Source organism: Ambystoma mexicanum, chromosome 6p (genome assembly GCF_040938575.1).
Source record: "Ambystoma mexicanum isolate Mex_15411 chromosome 6p, UKY_AmexF1_1, whole genome shotgun sequence".
Lineage (NCBI taxonomy): Eukaryota > Metazoa > Chordata > Amphibia > Caudata > Ambystomatidae > Ambystoma > Ambystoma mexicanum.
In genome coordinates, this window is record NC_090935.1 from 1,065,699,212 (window position 1) to 1,065,726,130 (window position 26,919).

Genomic DNA, 26,919 nt, shown 5'->3' on the forward strand with positions numbered 1-26,919 from the left:
CTGAATAATGCTGTTCCTGCTCAACGCTAATTCCTCTAGCGAAAATACAGTTGAGTAATTCCTCAAAGTTTTTGGTGCAGACACTAGTTCTGACGAAAAGTGAGAGATGTACAGATCACAAGTGGTTTTCTGAGCTAATTCTGATGGCCAGATGTACTGTTATCGCCGATGCTTGGGGTTTGCATACATGGACTCGGAATATGGTGTTAATTCGACGGACACCATTGAGGTAAGGGTAATTTCAGCCGGCGATATTAGCACCGTCTTTAACGCTGAACTCATTAATGAGTCCCAGTGTCCGTTTTAAAAACATCAAACCTAAAGCCCTTAACTGTTGTCCATAGGAATCAAAATGATTTCACATAAGACTGCAGTGTGAAAACATACTGTATCATTATATCTCTAGAAGAAGTAAGAAAAGAGGAAGAGTTATGCTGAATAGAGACAAAACAAGTACTGATTGGTAGGGGAATGGTTAAAGGATTGATGACACTAGAGTAGAGCAATGGGAGTAGGAGTTTGTAACCTCTTCACTTGTTTTATACTGCTGTTTAGAATACATGAAAAGAGAAATGCATAAAATGGAGCCTCCATGCCAAGCTACAGAACTAGTTATATATCAAATATCTAAAGGTTGTAAATAATGAAATAAGAACACTTGAGAGTCTGTCAAAGTTCTCCTTTCACAGGCCTGGTTGTGTAGCACACATTGCTTTTTAGAAAATGCTCTTTTCCACATTTTTTTTTTTTACTACGAAAGTGAGTCTAGAAGAAGATCTGTTTTCCGTTTGAGTAATCGTTATACCGCGTTTAACTATGAATGCATTTAGAGAACAAATACGTGGTGTTACAGTTTGTTTTCGCTTTGGAGCTCAATATTGAATACATTCAATTTGGAGGTTAAATCATTTGGAAAGACCAAATCAGGCATTCATTGTGGATCACTGAACTGTTTCAAACGTTAATTTGTTTAACTAACACTTGAAAACATCGGCGAAAATAAACCATGAATCAGGGCCTCGATGTCCTCCGTAGGCGTTCATACCTCTCGGCGCACAAGTAGCTTGCTGCAGCGCATGTCCAGTTGATCCAGGCATGATGTGTAAACTACGTCAAACAGTGAACTTGCATGAACAAAATGTACAATTTTAAATCACATGCATACTATGCTGATTACCAACTAGCACAGCTACAGTAAATGGAACTGGCAATTCAGGGATGCCCAAAGCTCTGCACCTCTGTACATACTACAAGGCCAACCAGAACACCCTACGCAAACATGCTCACCGTGCCCAGACTAAAAAGAGCCACGGTAGGAGATGCTAGTTTCCCCTAGCTTGCATCCCTACTCTGGACGCCCTTCCTATGATGCTCCGTGCCTTCCGTAAAGCCATTAAAACCATTCTGTTTGCCGGATCAACACCACAGTCCCTTGGGCCTACTCGCCACATCTCCTGATAAACCTGCAAGTATACCTGCAACTAGCTGACTGTATTAATGTGGTACCAACGTAAAATATGTAAAATGTAAAATGTGTATATTGTACCTCCCTGCAACTAAGCTCCCTGCAAGTAACAGCACCACGATGCCCATGGACTGTTTGAGCGCTATAAAAATGTAATAAATAAATAAATAAATACATACTGTACACCACATATAAATGGGCTACCTATTCTGTCGGTGGTAGAAAAGCTACAATTTCTACTTTCACAATGAAGCCATGGAAAGCCATCACATTCGCAATGTGTCGTTTTACTGAAAAACTTCTAACTTGCAATATTCGGTGAGCTTTTATCATTCAGGGGTCTGCAACATGTGGCTTCGTCAGATGGTTTTGACTATAACTCCCATGATCCCTTCCAATTGGCTATGCTGGCTACTGCTAATGGGAGTTGTATTTCCCAAAACATCTGGAGAATCAAAGGTTGCAGATCCCTGCAATAGGCGATGGCTCCAAATGTTTAATGACAACTCTTGTTTCGAACTACTGTTAATATTATTATTATTTTATTATATTATTATATTAATGCAGCAGCACCTGAGAACAAACAATGTGTGCTCGGTCTCTCTCTGCCGACCACAATATGTCCACATTTTTAAATGCCGTTCTTGGTACTTCTTGGAATTGATTGGTGGGAGTTTGTTTCAGCTCTACCACATTAATTTCTATCAACCTTGCTCTGAAGTAATGCTCTTGATGCATGCATGAATTTTGTTCAAACGTTACTCTATGCCATATTCGAATGGAAAATGCACAATGCATGTATCAATTGTGTCCCCTAATATGCAAAGGCTGTAACACAGCTAAGTCATCAACTCGTAAAATGTGGATTAACACAATATCACGGAGGGAGTTTAACCACATACTGTAAATAGGGTTAAAGCATCACGGTCCTCATTTAGAGTGAGGCAGTGTGACTGCTGGTTTTTACGATGGGGAAGGATGCTTATACTTGCAGCCGCAAGATGTCTGCATAATGCTGTTTCAAATGTATTGTGGTGCTGCAGTGTGAAACCAGTGAACTGCCCGAAGGCATATACATGAATGCTTGTAGACCCACTAATTTTACTGATGCCCCTCGCGCCACAGCCAGCGGAAGTGACGCTGGACCCCCTTCTGGCAGATGACTTTATTGAACTATGGTATTGAAGTACGGTATTGAAGTGAGCACCAGTGGAAGTGAAGTCAGCAAAAAACTGCACTGCTACAATCTCTGCTGCTTTTCAATTTGGCCACAGCGAAACGGTTCTGGAATAAACTCTGTTCCTTTTCAACTTAGCCACACTAGAGCTGTGCTGAAGCACCCGTGCTGCTTTTGAATTTTAGCTGCATTCATTCTATGCTAATTTGGTTTCCAATGCTTTTGAACATGGCCACTGATGTAGCCCCTTCTGCCCCCGTGAAAGCAGCACTAACTTCCTCACTGCTGTCTTGAACTGAACCACTTTAAAACTGCATTGATTTAAGAAGGCCTGCTTCTGAATGTGACCATTTTTAAGGCAGTACCGATGTGACTTTGAATCTAGCTTATTTGAGGCCACACTAACTTAATCGCGGCTGCTTGTGAATTTTGGCCAATTTAGAGCTGTATTAGTTTACTTTCCTCTGCCTTAAAACCTTGCCTCTTTGAACTATGCTGCTTTGATTGCTGCTGATTTCAACCTAAGTGACATGGAATTCTACCCGTTTAAATGTGTGCTGCTCATATTTTTGGCACCCAAACTCTTCCACCTTAGGAACGTCTACCATGCTACTTACGTATTTTGCTAAACCTGAGCCTTGACTTCTGGCTCTTTACAGCGTTAAACCTCAACATTCTGTAATTTCAACACCTTGAACTTTCCATGCAAAAACCTTGCTGACTAGAACGCTGCTCTTCTGAACTTTGACATTGCTGACTTTCAAAATAAGACATCTTCAACTGTAACAATCTGAACTTCGCCAACCAAAATCCTGTCACTTGATCTCACTACCTTTTAAACCTAGCCTTTTTGAACTTTGAGACTCTGAATCTTGACCTCTTTGAATTTTCTGGCTTACCGCAAACCCCTTTGCTTAACCCCTAGAACCTATTTCTTCTTACTCCTACTACACCCACAAATCTTACCAATCTTAACTACACCACTAATGAGTTTTGCCACTTCAAACCATCCCACCTCTGAACCTAGACACCCGGAATTGTACCGGCTCTAACTTAGCCATGCCAAACTCTATGACCTTGAATTATCCTCCTTCTGAATCTTTACGTCCACTGAATTTGGACACCTTTAACTGAAACAGCTTAGACTGTCTCCCTTGGACGTCCACCCCTGGAAACTCAACCTTTCCCCCCAAAATGACAACCACTTCTGAAGAATATCACTATGAATCTCCAGAGACCAAGAAACAACTCACCAAATGAGGGCTTTCATGCCTGTAGCCAAAAAAGCATATGAGGCACTGACAAACACAGACATCCCCACCCCATTATCGCAGCGATGCATTTGCTACTGTGTTAAGCTAGCAAATGTGGTCTACATGCCCAACAACACAGCATAGCCAGTCTCATTAGAACCAATAGGACCTATGAACATCAACAAACCCACCAACCAACAAGCTGTAACAGCTTGATGCACAACAACAACATCAATAGACCTCCAACCCACACCAATAATGAAACATCTACAACTACGAAGACGCCCCAATACAAGAAGGACAATCATACGAGGATAGAAAACAGAACAAAAAAGACAAAAGAAACTATCCCCCACCAAACAACAAGAACAACCTGCCATAATTAACAACATCTCTAAATTACCACCAACACCTTTGAAAGGAACTAAAGATTCAGACTGAGACTAGAACAAAGACATCATACATCTCTTGGTGCCTCTCCACCTACAAGCCAGCCACACCAGAAATCAAGCAGCCCACAACTAGGGCCCCAGGGAACATAGATGAGACCTCAGAATACTATCAAAACCACATATCATAACACCCAGAACCCAGCAACAGAGAAAACAGTGTCAGAAAGCCACCAATAGAGGTAGACTGGAATCCCTCACCATACACATCTTTTACATAACCTGAGATTGAGAAAAGGACCAACAAGACAACCAAATCTCTAATTATAACGACTCAGAACAGAGAAAACCATCATGCAACCAAATGGAACTACTCAAAGAGACAGATGTGACAACAGGACACCCAACAATACACATGCCAACCCAACAGAGCATCGAAGGAGCGATGCACGCTGCTCCCACTGAAACACAAGAAATAACTCCTTACGAAGAATAAGCCAAACACACACACAACACTGCAGCATACTCAACATATCATATATGGCAAAGCACAATACAGCAATGTACAACCTCTCTTAGACAACTACAAAGTAATCGCCCATGAAACCATACCCAACAATGACAAGCTGTTGCAATCTAGCAGAGGAGAAGGAATCACTGTAGCACACAAACATCACATCAGATCCTCATTACTACCTGAAACAGACATATAAGACTGCAAATCACTCAACAGAATTCAGGGAATTCAGGGATGGACTTTCGACCGTTGCCCATCTGGTACCAATTGTATGGAGCTACCATCATATGCGACCATCATATGATCCCTTTTACTGTGAAAATCCAGAACACGTGATGTCCACAAACACACAACTGCCAGTGACAAACAAAAGAAACTGGGAAAGACTTGACCTTGATACTTTAACATAAATATTAGAAACTACCGAAACAAGATACCTGTCACCGAAAATGAAATTACAGCAGACACAGTAGAAGAGAACCTTCACACCTGCATCACAGGCGCAACAGACCATCTAAAACTCTTAAAACTCTTCAAACCCATACTGAAAATAATTGCAGCATGATGGTTCACAAATAAATTAAGGAAAAAAAAAAAAAAAATAGAAACTAGAAAGGCTATGGAGGAAGCACTACAACCAAATAGACAAAATTAACTACCAGCAAAAAATACGGCTATAAAAATCAACAGTTCTGAAAGCCAAGAAAACATATTATACCGCGAAAATTCAATAAGCGATACGTGTTTAGAATCATTAGGAGATACAATTCCAACTTCATGCAACAACATCATACCCTCGCATACCCTATGCAACATCTTAGAGCAAAAATAGAAACAATATAATGGCCATCGACACATCCCACAAGACCACAAATAACAGCCTCCCAGAAACCAGTGTCCTCACAGCCAACACAACACTTGATCAATTTGAACATATAAGCAAGGACAATCTATAAAAATATATCAACATAAATCTTACAGTGACCTATGCCTACCGGATATCTACATAAAACTACTCTCCACAAAACACCATCCCTCTACATGCAATTACTAATGAACCTATCACAAAACACTGGAATAGTACCAAAGTCATTCAAATTAGCGTACATCAAACCTTTCATAAAAGATTAGATGGGAAATACAGATGACCCTACCAACTAAATACCATATCAAATCTTCTGTTCCAAGCAAAAAATCCTGGTGAACCACATCTACAAAGAACTACTCAATCATGTAGAAAGCAATTCAGTACTTGACAAATGCCAGGTCGGTTTCAGACCCATGAAAGGAACAGAATCAGCACTGCTCTCCATATGGGCCAACCTAAAAATGAATGAGGACAACAACACCAAATCAGTTCTCATTCTACTGGGTGTATCAACTGCCTTCAAGAAGATCAAACACACCATATAAATCAAGAGACTGGAGGAATGTGGCAAACAAAACAAAGGCTAAACTACAATGTCCAAAATCTTTCCTCGCCGACCGAACAGATGGAACCTGCATTCCACCATTCACATTGAACACAAAAAATAGCACATGCACTGTACCACTAGGACCAAGACACTCCACACTCCTCTTCAACATCTGCATGGCCCCCCTAATGAAACTCATTCAAATTCATGGACTGACAGTCTACAACTAAGCAAACAATACCTAATGTATCTTCAAGTAGACTGACAACGACCCAGACAACACCCTCAATAAATGCCTCACTGACAAACACTTGGATGGAAAACAACAATCTCAAACTAAACCTAAACAAAACAGAAATACTAATTGCCCACAACAAAACACTCCAGCGCAGACAGCCCTGACATAGCTCCCAACCATGGGACCCAAACCGAGACGTCAACAGTGATGCAATATCTGGGAATCCTCATGGACAACAGCCTTATCTTGTAACCTTAAGTCAAGGCAATAGCTAATCTGCCACCGTCAATTAATAAGAGGGATCCGCCTTTACCGCAACTTTGCACACAGAACCCTCACAATCCTCACTTTGGTATTATCGAGGATGTACCTACCAAATAGTTTATACGTTCGAATGCACGAAGGCCTCATCAAAAATGACCAAATACTGCAGCAAGACTACTCCTGAGATTAAAAAGAAGAGACCACAACACACCAGCCTTAAGAAGTTTACACTGGATAGCAGTAAAGAAATACATCAACTTCAAAGTCCTCTGCGTTTCCCATAAATCACTACATGGACAAGGATCCAAATTCATCCAAACAAAAATCACCCCATACCAGCCGCAGAGAGACTTAAGATCAAGCACCAACCTCCAAATAGAAACAAGACACTAAGAGAAAAGAACATTTGGAGGAACTGCCTTTTCATATCTGATAGCCAAACTTTCAAACTCGATCCCTAAGGAAATAAAAATGACAGAAGACCACCTCACTTTCTGGAAAAGTCTTAAACCTGGCTTTTCAACTCACCGAGATAAACACTTATCGAGCACTAAACAGCCACTCCATGAACGGACCGCCCAACCCATGCAATCCCTGCTTCTAAAAACCATAAACCGCAAACATGGAAACCAAGGGATACATTTAGAATGGAAAATAGTAACATAGCTACAAATAACCAGACATCCCCCCAAACCCACTAAACACTTATTGTCTTCCTCACAACCTACACTCCTCACCTACAAAATATGCACATAGGGCAAGTGAATGACTACACCAAAACATGCAAACCACACATCACTCTAACCAAGCTACAAATCAAACCACCTCAGAAAACAGAAGTCAGATACTGGATGACACCCTTTTAGACAGAACAAGCCCAGTGCAAAAAACAAAGCACATCGAGGAAGCTCATACGGACAGACGCCAGTTGCTCCTGGTTCAGCACACATCAACAGACAAGCACTACACCTATCCTTTCCCTCACTCCTTCACTAACCAACCCTTCACACGTTTCCTTGCAGAGCCACATGAGCACATGGAGACCATGAAAATGACAACAGTGTGCTGTATAAATAAACTTAATATAACATTTCCACCATTGAAATGAGTGCCGGTGGGATTCACACTGCCAACACCAATGCAAGTGCCAACACTGCCTAAAGTCCACAGAAGACAGGGGCATTGTTGGTTCTGTAGGGGAAGCCTGCAATGGTACAAATGGGCAGATAGAAGCCTCAGTTCCAGGGTCAGTCGAAATGTCACATGCACAGGCTCAGCTATTAGCAGACACTGAACTGGGAGTGCTGGTGGAGAAAATGGTGGGAATGGGTATTCATATAGGCCATTGAGGCCCAGATTTCCACTGGTAGCAGGAAGATAGGCACATGGGCAATGATCATTGATGCTTTCATTATAGTGTCCATTGTGCCTCATGACATGGATGCCATGGGGAAGATGTGGAACAATCTGAAATGTGCAATGCACAAGAGGATATCCAAGGCACAAAAGACTTCATTGGTGAGGGGGAATCAAGAACATCACATGGACTGCCTGGGAATGGAAAGTACTTCTCATCACAGATATTTAAAGTGAGGCAAGCCTGAAGAACGGAGGCAACACAACATACCTTCCTGCAGTCACCAAACCTCCTTCAGGGCAACGAATGGCACATCCATCTTTGTGTGGCTCTTTCAGGAATCCATATTACACCTTATTACTTTTCTGCACCTCATTTCATCATGATGAACCCCCAGCAGGAGTGAAGCATCTTGCTTAAACTGCAGTGCATGTGCTGTTTTAAAATCGGGTGAGTCAAAGGCCAGTGGAGGCAAGATCAATTTCATTTTGGCTGCGGCTGTTTGTACTGTCTGATAGGAGTTTGAGGGTTGTGGGAGACAGCAGGGTAAACTTCTCCAGGAGAAACCAACATGGATTAGGGCCATTGCTGCAATGAACATGTGGCAAATGACAAGTGCTGCCCCCGGAACACAGCACCTGAGCATGTTAGAGTGAGGTCTGAGCTGTAGCTCAGCCTGCCAATCAACAGACTAAGGATGGTTGAAATACATGCCTGCAGTCTTCACATTTCAAGCAGCCATTTCGCCGAACCGAAGGTTCTTGCCTCTCTTTACTCTTAGCATTGTTACTTCCTGACTTCCCTCTTTCCCTCATCTGTCAATTCGCAGATCATTGGTTTGTTGCACATGGGGGTAATGTACCTATTTGAGAGAGAGAGGGAGACAGAGAGCGAACGGAAGAGAGAGAGAGATAGAAATAAAGAGAGAGCTAAAGAGAGAACAAGAAAGATTGAAAAAAAGGATGTATAGGTGCAATTTAAGATAGTGAAATGAGACCTCATTTCAAAAGGCCAGTGGCAGTAGTGCAAGGGTTTCAGATGTTTTTGACTTGGAAGGCCTCCTCCCCGATGCTGCTGACTAAGCCAATCCCCTCTAAAATCCCATACAACATTACACTCCACAAACAACCCCCTGCCAGAGGACCACCCATTTTCACATTGACACTAATCATGCCATTACTACAGTCTCCTCTTTTGTCCTACCACTCTCACCCAAATCAGCTGCTAACCAGACTTAAAGAGCCATGTGTGTAATTGTAGGGGGACAAGAGTGTTTGTCCCCCCCCCAACTTTTGTGGCACATCGTTTTGTCCCACTCATTTGGCAGGGGTCCCTTGCATTTAGATGTCATGTCCCCCCAACATTTTCAGCAAAGTTACTCCACTGCAAAGAGCTGTGATCTATCAGATATTGGGCTCTTCCCTGTGGATAACACACCCCCAAGGGTCTCTGCCAATCCCACTGAAAGCAGAACGGTGCACAGGATCTGGGAATTTCTGACCTGGGCCCATCAACACCACATGTTTTGCATCTGCCTCATCCACTGTCCCATTTGCGATGTCCGTTTCCAGGGGTGGACTGGGGACCAAAAGAGGCCCTGGAAATAATGTTCTGAGTGGCCCCACATTACACATGTTCAGCAAACCCAGTCCTTTTCCTGTGGGAAAATGTGGAATTAAAATATATTAACATATAAAAAAGGCCCATGGCGCAGAGGCCTAGCAGGAAATGTCCAGAGTTATGTTTAGGCCAGTCCACCCCTGCCCGTTTCTCTTAAAGTGCTGAGAAATAGAGACAACAAAAGAAACAGAAGGGCTACATACAATTTCACTTAAACTACACTACAGTCGCATGTGTGTGCCCATGCATAGTTGTTCCACGTACTCCCCTCTCTGTGTGGGCGCTAAAGTGAGTGGCTACAAACTTGGCGTCAGAACTATAAACAGATCACTGTCTGTCTCATGGCAGTGTATTCTTGCAAGTGTGTGGCTCACCACTCTTCTTCTGTATCTTATGTGCTAAATCCATCTTCCTAATTCGGTGAAAGTGGCGTGCACTGACACAGGGCGATGTTGTGGAAGATGCAGCACCGCGGGAAGAAGCTGCACACCTTGTCCAGTGAAAACATAGGTGTACCACCTGTGTGGTGCAGACATCACCATCTGCTCATCCACAGACCAATGGCATGCTCTATCATGTTGTGGGTCTTTGCATTTGCAGGTTTTTTGGGATTGTGCGCTGGAGTCAGTCGTCATTGAGAGGCGTCATCTCCTATGGAAGTGGAGGGATGCACATTGATAGCCCCTCAATGAATCTTTGCATGTTGTTTGCAGTTGCACATTTGTCCTGCCTATGGGGGGGGGGTCAAATATTTAGCCATCAGTGAGGCTCACTGTACACATCAACCATAACACAATGCCGTTCTACATGGTCACAACGTTATGTTTCATATTTGCATAGACAGGTGTGAATACAATGTTGGCATCACAAATAGTCCCCAGGTTGATGCTGGGGAATGCTTTTTTATTGCTGCGCATATGTTCCTGTGCCTTTGGAGCTATGAAAGCCACACGTGTGCCGTCAATCATGTCTACAATGTCGGAGTGGCCTGCCATCCTGTAAAATGATGACTTGAGAACACAGATTGTGCTGGCATGAGTTGGGAAGACAATGTGATCCACAACATAGGAGATCACATCATCCAGCATCTGCAGGAAGATGTCACTGAATCCTGGTTGTGACATACCAGCTGCCACTGATCACTTTTACTACTGGTGATATTAATGTCATGATGTCAATCCGTGCCACAAGGTTGATTGATATTGCACCTGTCACATCCAGGATTGTCTACTGGTCGAAACAGGGCGTGCAGAGAGCGCCCTCTGCTATTATCACATACAGAGATGCCCTTGGTAGGTATGGCATCTGTGATGGTATCTGTGATTATGTCTCTAGTGGAGGGATACGTGTCAGTCAAGTGTCATATGTATACTGCATGAAACACGTGTGTATAGGCGTGTTATGAATGCCATATCATATAATGTAAACACTACAGTTATGAGAAATGCCACAGGTGGTTTTTAGAAATCTAACATGTCATTGTGCATGTGGGCTGTCATTGACCTGTGTCCCTACATGGGATGGGAGTGTCGGGCATGACATTCCATTGTCATGGTGTTATACTGTATGCAACATGCACATTTCACTGTGACACTTACCCATCTGATAGACATGTAGCTCCCTAACTTATCCTGCATGTGGTGCAGCTTGTTCTCCTGCTGATGGATTGCCCCTTGATGGGTTGACTCCTGCTAGTGTTTCCAGTTACTCTTGCTATCTAGATTGTTGGCATCTGTGTGTGTTCAGTTGGATGGCCTCTAAAAACAGGTGAGGGCCCTGCTACCACCATCTCGCTCTGGTGGGGATGCTCTGACATAGGCATTTATTTCTGAGCATGTTGCTCCAAAACCAGGGAGGAAGTGCTTTCTGTCATTATTTACGATGGGTTTCTGGCAGATTGTCCACTCCTTTAGGAGTTGAAGTGGGAGAATGGAAGAACAGGCTCCCGCCCTTCCCCTCTCGCACTTGGCCTAGAGGATCACGGCCCAGACACCCGCCACGAGAGGAGTTTGCCTATCTACCGGACGACCAAATACCCTGGTACAGGAACATACGGATGTGCCCTTCTACCTGCCCAACAGCCCGCCCTGTCCATGCCGACACCTGCGGCATGGACCAACTCGACTAAACCTACACGTCGTTAGAGATGCCATGACGACTTAGCCAACGGTCAGCACACCTGTGCAAATATACACACCGGACACTCCCGCACCAATCTACACGAAGAATATACTCAGTGCTATGACGTAGGCGACAGACATACTCACGGACGTACATCTTTATTATTTTCCACATAGGCTTTCAAAATGCAGAAACGCAAGACGCATCATGAACTTATATAAAAAAGGCTTGCTCACGCTTCTTCTAAAAAGAGCCATGTACCATAATGAAGAATATAACGGGGACACGATACTGAGGACAAAGCAATATGATACCGTAACCTAAAGCGCTCTGCATCAAACGGTCCCACCTATGCACCAGGCCCAAGTAGGCCGCAGGCAAAAGCTTCCATGAACATTGAATGAGCAAGAACTGGGTTGCTGACCCTGCAAAATGAGCCCGGCGAAAGCACACCGCCAAGGGCACGATGTTGCAATCTTGCATGCTGCAAGCCAACGCCAAGGTCGCACCTGCAAGATAAACCAGGCACACAGTAGGAAAAACAATATTAATTGTGCTGAATTTTGCCTCAAACACGGTCTCACCTCACGTGACAAAGCCAAACCTGACAAGATGCCAAGCCCAGGAGGAAGGAGACGCCTGAATCCCACGTTTCAAGACACAGGCAGATACAATTAAAAGACTCATTTGGACATCTGCAGCAGTGGGAGTATTCGACCTCCCAACATATGAATAAATCCTCACATTGTTTACACCTACCCATATTTAAACATTGTTGCAAATGACAGGTGCACCGCGAGCTGGGAACAGCGATAGTCCCAGACTGGGAGGCTCGTGAGCGGACCAATTAGAACTTGGGGTTCTTATCACTGACGCCATTCACATTGACCAATCCTCAGAGGTCTTCATGTAACAATTTTCATGTATCAAATTGAAGGGACAGCCCAGGTATACCACCTGACTAACTCTCAGCCAATAACACCGTTCTCTAAATGTGCGCTATACTAACCCTACCACTCGAGTAACCAATCCAGAGTGGAGATAGGTTTTTGCTAAAACTTTCTAAGTGACGCACGTAGCGCGTCATACTAAGGTAAAAAGGGCCTGCGAGCCCCGCGATTGTGTGTGTGTCAGGACGGACGCGTACGCTCCTTGACCCATCCCTGCCGTTTTGTCTAATAAACAGCAGAGTCACCTTGCTTCTTGCGTGTGTCTCATACTCTATCTCTTTTGGGATATACGGGAGGAGTTGGGGCCTCCCTGCCCGGAGGTCTGCGGACGGCCCGGCCGACCCCGGCAGAATTTCCCCCCCGACAAGTTGGAGGCACTGCTGAGATCTGTTTAAGATCTGCTTTTTTATTTTTACTTTTTCCAGGTAATCGCGTTGCGAGGAGGCCCGGCGGCGCGGTCCCCTCTGCCGTTGCCCCCTTCTGAGGACTACAGGACCATCGCGGAGCTGCGAGAAGACCGGACAGCGCAATCCGGATATTGGCCCTCGGGAGCCGGTTGAGAAGTATCCCGCCCGCGGTTGGCGAGTGTCCAGACGTGGTCCAGACGAGGGGAGGTGGCGAGCCGCTTTGAGGGGTGCACGCAGTCGAGCGGCCCGCATCAAGAGAACTTGGTGAGCATGCCACGCACAACAAGCAATGTGAAATTGTGAGGGAGGGGGGAGGAATTAAATACGGGAGGTGGGAGGTGTTGCACAGGTGCGCGGCGAAGGTTTGACAATTTAGTGTTGGCAATGGAATGAACGGTAGCCGAACGAGTGTGAGAGCAGTCGGCTACGTTACGCGAGAGAGGGAGGTGGAGCACGAAAACATCACGTGCGGCCGCTCGTAGACACTGATTGGCCTAGGTCGCGACTACGTGTAAGGGTGTGTGTGTGTGGTTTCCTACGATTTGGCATTTATTGATCAATGAGTAGATGAGGATCCCTATTGTTCGAGCAAGAAACTCGATAGGTAGATGACGTTTCCCTGTAGGCGGTAGCTAGTTAGTTGCCTAATACGGAAGATAATTGGCTGGTTAAGCCCTCCTGTCGAGGGGCGTATCACACGCGAGGCGACGCAGCGTGCGCAGTCCGATTATATTATTGATTACCTTGTTCCAGGAGTGACAGGAAGACAGCTGTGAGGTTAACGGGGGTAGATTGCAAGTGTATTTTGAACTTAAAGAATATATGAAGAACTTACCAGTAGCTCGAAGAGATCGGTGACGTCACCAGTAGGGCTTCCATAGGATATCCCGAGCACAAGGCATCTTTCTTTCTGAGAGTGGTGGGGAAGAGAACTGTGGTAAGGGAGTGGAAACGGAGATAAACGGTAATGAGTTGATCGGGGAAAGGTGAAACGGGGGACGTGGCTGCGCACGGAGAACGCCGGCCACGGCAAGTGTAGAAGAAGGAGGAGGAGCAAGTGAAAATAGGACGACTGTATAAGAACGTCATAAGGGGTACACAGCCGCAGGGGGCTACGTGCGCCTCGGCCGCAGGGGGCCGTAAGGGTGTCGTGTAAAGGAAGAAAGACAGAAGAAAATATACAAATGTAAATACTATATTTTTATAATTTTCCTTAGCGGACTATCGCAAGTCCCCAAACTTACGGGGCCAGGTAACGATATAAGGCTGCATATTGTAAACTGCTAGTGAGATAACCGCTACCAAATAGGGGAAGGGTAACAAGTGGAGCGCTACTATGTCATACGGGACAGGATCGGGAGGGTGGGGGAACACCCTCACTACCCCACTACAACACATATGTACAACACTGTCACCCCATAGGGAGAAAATGATTAAGTATAGCATAGAATGGACCCAGGGGACGGACAACAAAATGATAACACCGTGGCTGCCTAATGGTAGCTTCAACCCATATGCCCAACATTCACTACTAAACCATCTGCATAATACATACAAAGGGAAGAAGTTGGCAAACCACGTGGAGGTGTTTAACTTATGGAGGATGTTCTAAGGGTCCCGACCAGGACCAAATGGAATGTTCACTGTGGGGGAAATACCAGAAGAAAAAGAGATTAAGGAGGAAGGAGAGGATGGGAAAAAGGGGAGTGACGACCCAAAGAACACGGGGAACGGACAAGAGGGAGGAGAAAAGAATAATACATCAAATGAAATAAAAAAGGAACCGAGCAACGATATACCCCTAGCAAAGGGAGTGAAAACAGAGGGAGGGGGGTTGTACCCTTTAAGGGAGTTAGGAGAAATAGAAAGAGGTCAGTTAAGGGCGGCTGAGGGGTACTCGAACCCGGCATACAGCCCTCCACCATATGTGGCTCATAGGAAGATGCCAGCAGGGGAGGGGAGTACTGGAGAAGAACAAACTGTGGAGATAGGAAATGATGAGTGGGTAGCTGCACAGATACTATTAAAATTACGAGGTTCATTAACAGGGGAAGAGAAGGAGGTAGTAAGGAAAACAGACGAGGATAATACCAGGGAGAGTGGAATGAGAGGGGAAGAGCTGTTACGGCAAAAGGAAGAGATTTTGGAGGAACGACTAGCAGAATTAAGGGATGAGCAGAATGAATTGATCAAACAGCTCGAGAGGGAGGAAAGAGAGAGAGCGAGGAAAAGGAAAGAAGGTAAGAATGAATTGGAAAAAATAAGGGAACGAACTGAGGAGCAAAGGAGAGAAGCTGAAAGGGTAAAAGCAGCAGCAGAAAGGGTATCAAGAGCAGTGCTGCGAGAAAAGAAAAGGGAAGAAGAAGAGAAAGAAAAAGAAATGGCAATGTGGAAGAGGAGATTACTATCAGAAACGACGAAGAAATACAAAGAAGGGAGGGTGATAGAGAGCATATTGGAAAGGGAAAGGGTGAAATGGGAAAGGAAGAAAGAAGATGAAAGAATATTGGAACAGATGAGTAGTGAAGTAATGGAGGAATTAAAAAGGAAAAGGGAGGAAAATGATAGGGAGACGGAGGAGCGAAATGAAGGAGAAAGAGAAGATAGGAGAAGAGAGAGTGAAGTATGGGGGGATGTATATAAAGACACAGAAGTAGCAACAACATCGGCGCAAAGGGGAGCGGTTGATAAAGGAGAAAAAGGAGAACTGGACCTAATAGACTTACAAACAGTTACAATAAAGGGGAAAAAGACCGAGTGGGGGGTGCCGTTTATGACTGACTTTTGTAGTGAGGAAGAAGAAGGAGTGGAGAAGGAAGGAAAAAACAATGAAAGGGAAAGCCTAGATAAACTATACATCACCCGGACCAACACAGACTCACCATGGATCCGTAGGAGAAAGGATGAGCTGGAGAGAAGTGAGGAGGATGAGCAAGGAATAGCGGAAAGACAGACACATGAGGCCGCACCGTCCTCATCACGCCCTCTCCCATCGCACCCTACATGCTCAACCACCTCACGCTCGTTACGCACAATAAAACTTGCGCCCTTCACAGACGAACTAACACCCTATGCATGTCGGCTTAGGGACCTCCCTAGACGCAGGCAGGAAAGGCGAATACACATGCCCACATTAAATACAGGAAATGATGGAAGAAGGGGAAAAGATGGAGAAGAAAGAGTAACGAGCAGGGGAAATACGGATGAAATTGATGATGTAGAAGAAAGGGAAGAAGAAGAAGGGTGTGAGGACTCGATTTTATGGAACACAAAGGGTAAAACGAGACATAACTTAATACCACTTCTGGAGAGGGGAGGGGTTAGGCCACAGTATGTCCCTTGGAAGCATACAGACAAAGAAAATATAAAATGCAGGCTCCCATCATTAAGTGGAGGTGCGGGTAAGTGGATATATGAAATGGAAAAACACACCGCAGGACAGAAACTGGCAGTAGGAGATGTGAAGGGCCTTCTAATATCGATATTAGGGGATGCAGCGGATGACATTTGGAAGAGAGCGGGATTCCCTGGGGTAACAATAACAAACACATCGCATGATGGGGCACCATTCGCAAACTGCAGACATGCACTATGGCAGGCACTGAGGGTACAGTACCCAGACACATCAGACATAGGAGCAATTACCTCCCGCAAGATGCGTGAGAACGAAGATCCTGTTGATTATATCCAGGAAATCCAAGAGAAGTGGCGCATGGAAACTAGAGAACAATGGGACAAAACACCCGCAATATTTTATCATATACTAGGACAAGGGCTCCCGGAAGGAGTTCAGAAACAACTGAAGAAAGTAGTGGGAATGGAAGCAAAAGCATGGCCAGAAATACAACTGACTATAGTGCATCATTGCAGGACATGGCAAGGAAAAATGAAACAAAAGGAAGAGGAAAGGAAAACGGAAGAGGCTAAACTAGTACAGAAAAAGCTTACTAAATACACAATGGAAGGGGCACTAATAACTACGCCTACAACAATGACCCAAAGCCCCACACAAGTAGTGGCTGCACAAGATCCCTCCCAAATACCACCTTCACAGACTATAACACAACAGGTGCCGCCACTACATCCATACACGACCAACATGGGAGGAGGATACCTAATGCCAGGAGCTGGGTATTATAATTACAACAGGGGGAGAGGAGGAATTATGAGAGGGAGAGGATACGGATATAATACCCAACAGCAGGTAGGAGGACTTAGAAGTTCCTATCCCACAGGGCAACCAGTATACCAGGACAACACAGGGAGCTTTCCATGGCAGAGTAGGGAACCACCGGTGTGTTGGAGTTGTGGACTATTAGGGCACATGTCACGCACGTGTAGAGTAAGACCAGGAACACCATCATGGAGTGAACAGGGACAACCAAGGCCCACACAGGAACAGCAGGGCATACAGCAACAGCAGACGTTGCAACAGGGAAATGAACAGCAACAACTAATAACACAACAACAGCCACAGACACATTCACTGACACAACAACAGCAGGTAGCGATAACACAACAACCCCAAGTACAACAAACACAACTGGGTAGGGTGACGGTGCTGGAACACAACCCTTACACAGGAAATGGTCAATCGTTGTACCCTCAATAGGACAGCCCACAGACGGCCTTGGTGTGTCCCATCCTGTCAGTAACACCTAATAGTGCGGAGGAACCACGCATAGAGGTAACGATAGGTGACAAAAAGTTATCATTCCTTGTTGACACCGGGGCGACCCGGTCTTGCATAAGGGAGGGTAAATTTAAGATGTCAGGCGAAGCCATGAACACCCAAGGATTCTCTGGGGCTAAAGGGTTGGTTCCTTTTACTGATAACATTCCCTTATCTATAGGAGATTATGACCTGTCAGTCCCACTTCTATATTATAGTGCCTCACCAGTAAATATACTGGGGAGAGACATAATGAACAGGTTGAATATGACGATCTCATTTACTGAGGACGGCATAATTTGCTCCACTCCAGGGATTAACATGCTCACGGCACGACAGATTATGCAAGCATACTGCGGACAAACAGCGATTAGGGCGGAGCCAGTAGATGGCGAGCTCTTCCAGTACGGGACAGACATGGCATTTGCATGGATGCCAGGTATAGAGGGAAAAATATGGAGGAGGCCAGCAGCCTATCTGTTCAGACCAGAAACACCAGTCAATGAGCCAGAAGGAAAGGTGGTTCCAGTGGACATTGAGAGCATTATAGCAACAGCTGATTACATTGCTGTACATGCCCAAGAAAGAGAAGGAAGGGCATGGAGGGCAGTGATAGCACTAGCGGAAGGATGTAGACTCACCCAGGTGTCAGATGAGGAGCTGTCCTCAGATGAAAAGGAGGAAGGTGAAATGGTGTTTATGATGAGTGTGGAAATATGGCTAAGAGTGGCGTACAAACAAGTAGCACAGAAAATTGCAATGGCGCTTGAGGCACCCGCATGCACCCCAGTCCCCTTCTTTAAGGAGGATATGACAAAGGTGCCCACATCACTGTGGACTACTAGCCCCTATGACGTGGGGTGCATAAAAAGTATAGGGGGAGTAAGGATAAAATTGAAAAAAGGTGCAATACTCCCCAGAGTGAAACAGTACCCACTATCAAAAGAGGCAGATGAGGGCATATATGAAACCATAACGGCCCTTATAAATAATGGCATATTAGTCCCCTCAGAATCACCATGTAACACGGCTGTATACCCAGTACGCAAGGCTAAAGGGGGTTCTTGGCGCTTCATACAGGATCTCAGGCCCTTGAACAACATAGTAGAAGCAGAGTATCCCATAGCAGCAAACCCGGCCACAATATTGTGTGGCATTCCAGCAGAAGCATCACGATTTACAGTGATCGACCTTAAAAATGCATTCTTCTCAATACCATTGCACCCAGACTTACAAGATCTGACAAGCTTCACTTACAGAAACACAAAGTGGAAACACACCAGATTGCCACAAGGGTATTGCGAATCACCCTCAATTTTCAACAGAGTAATACAGATGGATTTGGGTAACATTGAAGTGGAAAGCACAGTGTTGCAGTATGTCGATGATATAATAATTTGCAGTACAAACGAAAGAACATGCAGAAAGGACTCATTAAAGATGTTGACAATATTGGCTGAGAAAGGTTACAAGCTAGACATGGAAAAGTTACAGTACTGTCAAGAACAGGTACTTTACATTGGTCAGCTCATATCCCAACATGGAAGAAAGATTGCACCACAAAGAGCACAGGCCATTTCAAACACACCATTGCCACAAACAGTGAGGGAACTGCAGCAGTTCCTGGGTCTATGCAACTACTGTAGAGCATGGGTATTTGATTACAGTTCATACATAGGGCCCCTGCTTGAGGCGTTAAAGGAAGCTAATAAAGGGGAGAAAAAGCTGAGGTGGACAATGGAAATGAAAGAGGCTTTTGATGAGTTGAAAGATGCGATATAAACTGCTCCGGTACTGGCATCCCCAGACTATGAGCGACAATTTTTTATATTTTCACATTGCGACTCAGCAGTAATGAAAGCAGTGTTGGCCCAAAAAACAAGCATGGGCTACAAGCCAGTAGCATTCTACAGCGGCCACTTAGATCCTGTGATGCTAGGTCATTTCCCTTGCGAACAAGGTCTCGCCGCAGCTGCTTTTGCGGTAGAGAAAGCATCAGCAATAACCATGGGGTGCCCAACTACACTGTTTGTGGAACATGCACTATTTGCCATATTGAATAAACCTAAGTCCACCCTAACCACGCAAAGGGCATCACGTTATGAGATCATCTTATCCAGAGCTGAACTATCAATTGTTAGATGTAGCACGGTCAACCCTGCAAGGTTCCTAGCAGAAGTAATTGAGGAGGGAGATTATGCCCACGACTGTACACAAATAACTGACATGTACTCATGTACTAGAAAGGTTGAAGAAAACGCACTAGAGGGAGGTGAGCTCTTGTTCATTGATGGGTCATCAACTATCGACCAAAGGGATGGTGTAAGGAGGACTGGGGCAGCAGTGGTAAAAATGATGGAAGTACCGGTGTGTGTGGCCATGAAATGTGTACAATTACCACAGCATTACACCGCTCAAGCAGCGGAATTAGTTGCACTGATCTTGGCGTTGAAGGAAAGCTTTGACAAATGAGTGACCATATACTCCGACAGCGCGTATGTTACATCCACTGTCCACTCAGGGCTGTCGAAATGGAGAAGAAGAGGGTTTAGGAGAGCTGATGGCACTCCAGTGCAACATGCCCTCCTATTGGCTGAACTAATTGAAGCAATAAATGACCCCCAGGAATTAGCTTTAGTGAAATGCACCGCACACACCAATGGCGAAGATCACATCTCAAAAGGGAATGCAGCTGCAGACGCACATGCGAAGTATGCTGCCTACTTTGGTGAGATATGGAACCCCCCAGAGTCACAGAGAGGGAGAGGGAGGGGAATGGCTAAGGAGATGTTGATAAGAGAAGGGTACACCAATCTCCCAGCCACACAGATTATGGAGCTACAAGCGGCTGCACCAATGGCCGAAAAAGAAATATGGGTAAAAAGAGGATGCACAATGTCACCAACCGACGCACTATGGCGCCAGGGTGACACTGGAAAGGTTGTAATACCATTGGCCCTTTTGAACACCGCCCTGAGCCAACTACATTACCCAGCCCACACAGGTAAGGAAGTAATTGCAGCACGAATTAGGGAAGACTGGTTCTGCCCCGAGTTAAATTCTCATGTGTCAAATTTTATCAGCAACTGTGTCACATGCCAACAGTTTACGGCCGGCCACACTCTGAAGGTGATAAGAGGTACTATACCCCGGCCAGAGGGACCGTTCCGACATCTCCATATTGACTATGTTGATATGATCAACGTATGTCAAGGAAATAGGTATATGATTGTAGTAGTATGCCCATTCTCGAGGTGGATTGAAGCAGGGCCCTGTTCACACCCAGATTTATTTAGAGCAGCTAAATTCCTAGTGAGGGAGGTCTTCCCTAGGTGGGGAGTGTGTGAGGTATTAAGGTCAGACAATGGCCCACATTTCGCAAACGAAATGTTCCAGCACATTACATCCTTGCTGAACATCAAGCATAAATTTGCATGTGCATACCACCCACAGGCCAACGGTATATGTGAACGCCTGAACGGCCTATTAAAGGAGGCAATTGCAAAGATACAGCAAACAACAAAGAAGAGTTGGTTATATTGCCTTCCATTAGCCCTATTTGAGCTAAGGAATAGACCAGGGTCCGACCACCACCTCACCCCTCACGAGGTGGTTACCGGACGTCAAATGCGCCTTCCCCTAACGCCAACATCAAGAGCATTTACTGACCACGAGAGCACTGCGAGTGTTCTTGGTGATGAAATGTACCAATATGTGTCTTCTTTGATTACTAGTGTAGTGTTTGTGTCTCAACAGCTCGAGCGCACGCGGGGCGGGTCTAACAGCGACCAACAAGAAGACGTGGATAAAGAATTGGAAAAGGAAAGACTGTGCAAAGTTGCTAAAGGTGACCACGTACTACTTCGCAATTTCAACAGAAAGTGGAACAGTCCACGATTCACTGGCCCCCATCTGGTAGAAGAGGTATCAACGAGAGCAGTAAAGTTACAGGACAAACGTGCTTGGAACCACCTACACGACGTAAAGATCTACAAACTCCAGACCCGCCCCAGCGCCACCGACAGGGCCACAGGAAGAACAACAACAGCGCCACCAACGGAGCAAGAGACTTCTCCCACAACTAACAGCCTAAGTGCCCCCATACCCTGCCACCCCCAGATTCCCCAGAGACAACTATTAGAAAAGAAAGGGGTGATCCCCATACCGCCCACCACATGGTTACACGATCAAAGGGTAAAGAGACTCCCGCCAGCTTGAGCCCCAAACCCTCTGCCCATTGACACCTACCCACTGTAGTAATAACTGAACTGAAGGACATTGTTTTTGCACATATACACATGTAAACACCTGAATGTTCTCTTTCTTTTCTCTCGCACATGCAGGTAAAGCGTATTATTGTACTGTTAAGAAAGTAGATAACTAACTAATTCACTGCCCAGGAGTAGATGGTACCCTCAGACGATAATTACCTGGAAGAATTGTCACACCAATTTGTATATGAAATAAAACGGCCAATGTACCTGAAAGGAAGGAGGGTACGTGTCTACTACACAGCATTCCTCTTGGCCATAGAACATTCAATGCCCCACCTCCAACCATACTTGCCTGCCCTAAGAGATAGGTCGCTTAGATTGGCGTGGGAACAGCTCTTCGCCTGGGCACTGAATGACTACTTGATAGGGAGAGCTTAATAACAATAACTAACCTTAATAACTAGCATATTAAGAATTTTCAGGCGGGCAACTGTAACGTCGCAAAAATAAGCTGCCGGACTGCAGCAAGGTAAGAGCAAAATGCCGGTGAAATTAGCATTTGTAATAAAATTGATAGGGATTTTAATGATCACCGGGTTCTTGGCTGCCTCTGTATGGCAGTACAGCTATGCTATTGATATTATTGCTGTACCCAAACCTAACATACCCCCACCCCCAGCTGCAACAGGTGTTACTTCAGGTGGTACTAGTAAAACCCCACACCAGGAAAATAGGGTCAAACGCAGCACATACTCAGATAATAAAGGCATTGACAACTATGTACAAGATTCAGCACACGTCTCTAACAACATGTGGTACCAACACATGACCAAAATAGGCAAGCAGACAACAGAAGACAGCCGCTACGTTTGCTCATTGATCCCATACGCCATGAGCGCTTCTCAAACATTTGTTGCTACGGAGATAGATGGAAAAATAGCACGATGTATAATATACCTGGCACTGTTCCAGACGAAAGGAAGATTTCAAGGGACAGTTGTGCATCTGGTGTGGAAAACACGAGATACATATCCATATGAAAACAACTTCCTTAAGACTTATTTGAGTTACCACAAGAGCAGTCTACATGCTGAAGGATTCAGATACATAACAAGTGGTCCTGAAAAAGGAGAAACAAAGAAGGTAACACTGCAGTACCTCCCATGTGATTGGTACGCCGCTGAAGTCCCTGGTAAAAACGGATGTTGGGAAAGACCACTGATGATAATAACAGGGAAGGTGTACATGGACAACACATGGGACATAGGAGTGGTTGGCAGCAACATGATAACAAGAGAAAATATTTCAACTATTGATGGACATAACCACAGATGTTGGATGACTTGGGTCAAATACGTACCCATGCTTACGTGGATGGAGAAGGATGAAGACCCAATAACAATATTGCCGTTAACTGCGCCTAAGGTATGCTACCAACATAAAGGAGAGGTGGATGTAGGATACAACACCAACTGTGAAAGCGTGATGGAGTTACCTGAGGGGGGAGCAGGAACAGCAGTGATAATGGACCATTACTGGGCCTGTGGAGACAAGGCATATCACACACTGCCCCCTTTGTGGAATGGTGTATGCACTATAGTACACGTTAATGTACCATCACTAGTGGTACCCCAGAAACATGTGAACATGGCGAATTTCCCCAAGATGGATGAAGGAAACAAAAGGAAGAAGAGATCTGCACAGCTTCGAAAAGGATCAGAGAACCGACGCAACGGCAACGACACTGTCCTCAACAGAAGGAAAAGACAAGGAGAACCTCTGACAGGAAATTACCTGTGGGGAAGGTCAGAAACAGCACTGACCTCAATACCGCCAGACCACAGACTATTCAGCAGAGCAGCTATGTTCTTCTCCTCAATAATACATCCTGGACTGCAGGCTTACGCAAACGCAAAATGGCTCCAGATAACTAGGTGGGAATGATGACAATCAACTCTACAGTAAATGGATTCAATGCAATAAAAGAGGAATTGCGAGCAGTAAGAATGGTTGCACTACAGAACAGATATGTACTGGACCTCCTCACAGCAATGGAAGGAGGAGTTTGCGCAAAGATAGGACAATCATGCTGCACATTCATTCCTGCTAACGATGCTGACAATGGTACCCTCACGGAAGCTGTGTCACAATTGGCCCAGATGCACTCAAAAATGATGGATGAAAGTAAAGGTGTGAAAAAGGATGAGAGCTGGTTTTCAATATTATGGTCATGGATGCCATCCTGGCTGTCAGATGGACTGAAGATTATAGTTGGATGCACTATCTTGGCTGGAGCTGCACTGATCATAATAAGATTTTGGAAGGCCCGGAAGGCACGTACCACAGACGAGATGATCGAAATGGTTGGTATACACCTCTTGATGCCAAAAGATGACGGCCAACACACAGGTACAATAATAAAAGAGAGGGAGAAGTTGCACAACCAGATTATCACCAACCACCTGGACCCACCATCTGTAAAACTCGAAAACTCAAGAAACCCAAGGAGCTACATAGGGAAATGGGTATACTGCACTCCTGGAGGAACATGTGAATATATGTATTGGTCATTCGAAGACCATGTTAACCACTATGGACATTTGGGAGGAATAACTAAAATATGGAGAGTAAGAGGAGATAAAGAAAAGGATATGTTTGTGGTCAACAAGTCGACCAGAGGGGGGACTGAAGTGGGAGAATGGAAGAACAGGCTCCCGCCCTTCCCCTCTCGCGCTTGGCCTAGAGGATCACGGCCCAGACACCCGCCACGAGAGGAGTTTGCCTATCTACCGGACGACCAAATACCCTGGTACAGGAACATACGGATGTGCCCATCTACCTGCCCAACAGCCCGCCCTGTCCATGCCGACACCTGCGGCACGGACCAACTCGACTAAACATACACCTTGTTTAAAGATGCCATGACGACTTAGCCAACGGTCAGCACACCTGTGCAAATATACACACCGGACACTCCCGCACCAATCTACACAAAGAATATACTCAGTGCTATGACGCAGGCGACAGACATACTCACGGACGTACATCTTTTTCCACATAGGCTTTCAAAATGCAGAAACGCAAGACGCATCATGAACTTATATAAAAAAGGCTTGCTCACGCTTCTTCTAAAGAGCCATGTACCATAATGAAGAATATAACGGGGACACGATACTGAGGACAAAGCAATATGATACCGTAACCTAAAGCGCTCTGCATCAAACGGTCCCACCTATGCACCAGGCCCAAGTGGCCGCAGGCAAAAGCTTCCATGAACATTGAATGAGCAAGAACTGGGTTGCTGACCCTGCAAAATGAGCCCGGCGAAAGCACACCGCCAAGGGCACGATGTTGCAATCTCGCACGCTGCAAGCCAACGCCAAGGTCGCACCTGCAAGATAAACCAGGCACACAGTAGGAAAACAATATTAATTGTGCTGAATTTTGCCTCAAACACGGTCTCACCTCACGTGACAAAGCCAAACCTGACAAGATGCCAAGCCCAGGAGGAAGGAGAAGCCTGAATCCCACGTTTCAAGACACAGGCAGATACAATTAAAAGACTCATTTGGACATCTGCAGCAGTGGGAGTATTCGACCTCCCAACATATGAATAAATCCTCACATTATTTACACCTACCCATATTAAAACATTGTTGCAAATGACAGGTGCACCGCGAGCTGGGAACAGCGATAGTCCCAGACTGGGAGGCTCGCGAGCGGACCAATTAGAACTTGGGGTTCTTATCACTGACGCCATTCACATTGACCAATCCTCAGAGGTCTTCATGTAACAATTTTCATGTATCAAATTGAAGGGACAGCCCAGGTATACCACCTGACTAACTCTCAGCCAATAACACCGTTCTCTATATGTGCGCTATACTAACCCTACCACTCGAGTAACCAATCCAGAGTGGAGATAGGTTTTTGCTAAAACTTTCCAAGTGACGCAAGTAGCGCGTCATACTAAGGTAAAAAGGGCCTGCGAGCCCTGTGATTGTGTGTGTGTCAGGACGGACACGTACGCTCCTTGACCCATCCCTGCCGTTTTGTCTAATAAACAGCAGAGTCACCTTGCTTCTTGTGTGTGTCTCATACTCTATCTCTTTTGGGATATACGGGAGGAGTTGGGGCCTCCCTGCCCGGAGGTCTGCGGACGGCCCGGCCGACCCCGGCAGAATTTCCCCCCCAACAGAGTGGTGATTTTTATCCCAACAGTTGACTTCACCAATGGAGTTCTATCGGTTTTCTATCGGTTGATCAGTTAGTGGATGGATGGCAGAATCACTTCCACCTGGTTTTTAGCAGATGTGGGTTTTACTCCCCATTCTTAATCTGGCCCTAAGAAGAGTAGCAGGTTGAGTGTAATCACACAATAGCACTGTCACACAAAATTAGCAAAAACGTAAGGTGAAATGATGAGAAATCATCAAAAGTTGGAGGTACAAGAGTGTGTAGGGCCAAGATTTGCGCTTTTGGAGCGGGATCCACTAATCCTCCAAACCTATCCTGCTTGATCCTATGCTGATACCAGGTCCCTGCCGAAGAGAAATGGTGTTTGTTACCCCATGCACATCATAGCTATGTATTGGCCATTAATTCTGCTAAAACTCTCTTTTTGGTTGTGCAACTGCTGCCCTTGCATCCTGATCCTGTATACCAGGTTGCAACGCCGGCCAGTGACAGGGGTTTCCGGTCAGAAGTTTACCAAACATGATGCATGAAAACTATTTCACACTTTTGGACCGTGCATTCTAGCCTCAGTGAGGTGAATGCCTTCTGTGAGGGTCAACGTTTCCAGTTTCGGTTAGGAACAAGGGCAAAGAAGAAGAGGTTGGTAGCGAAGCAGCCCCATAG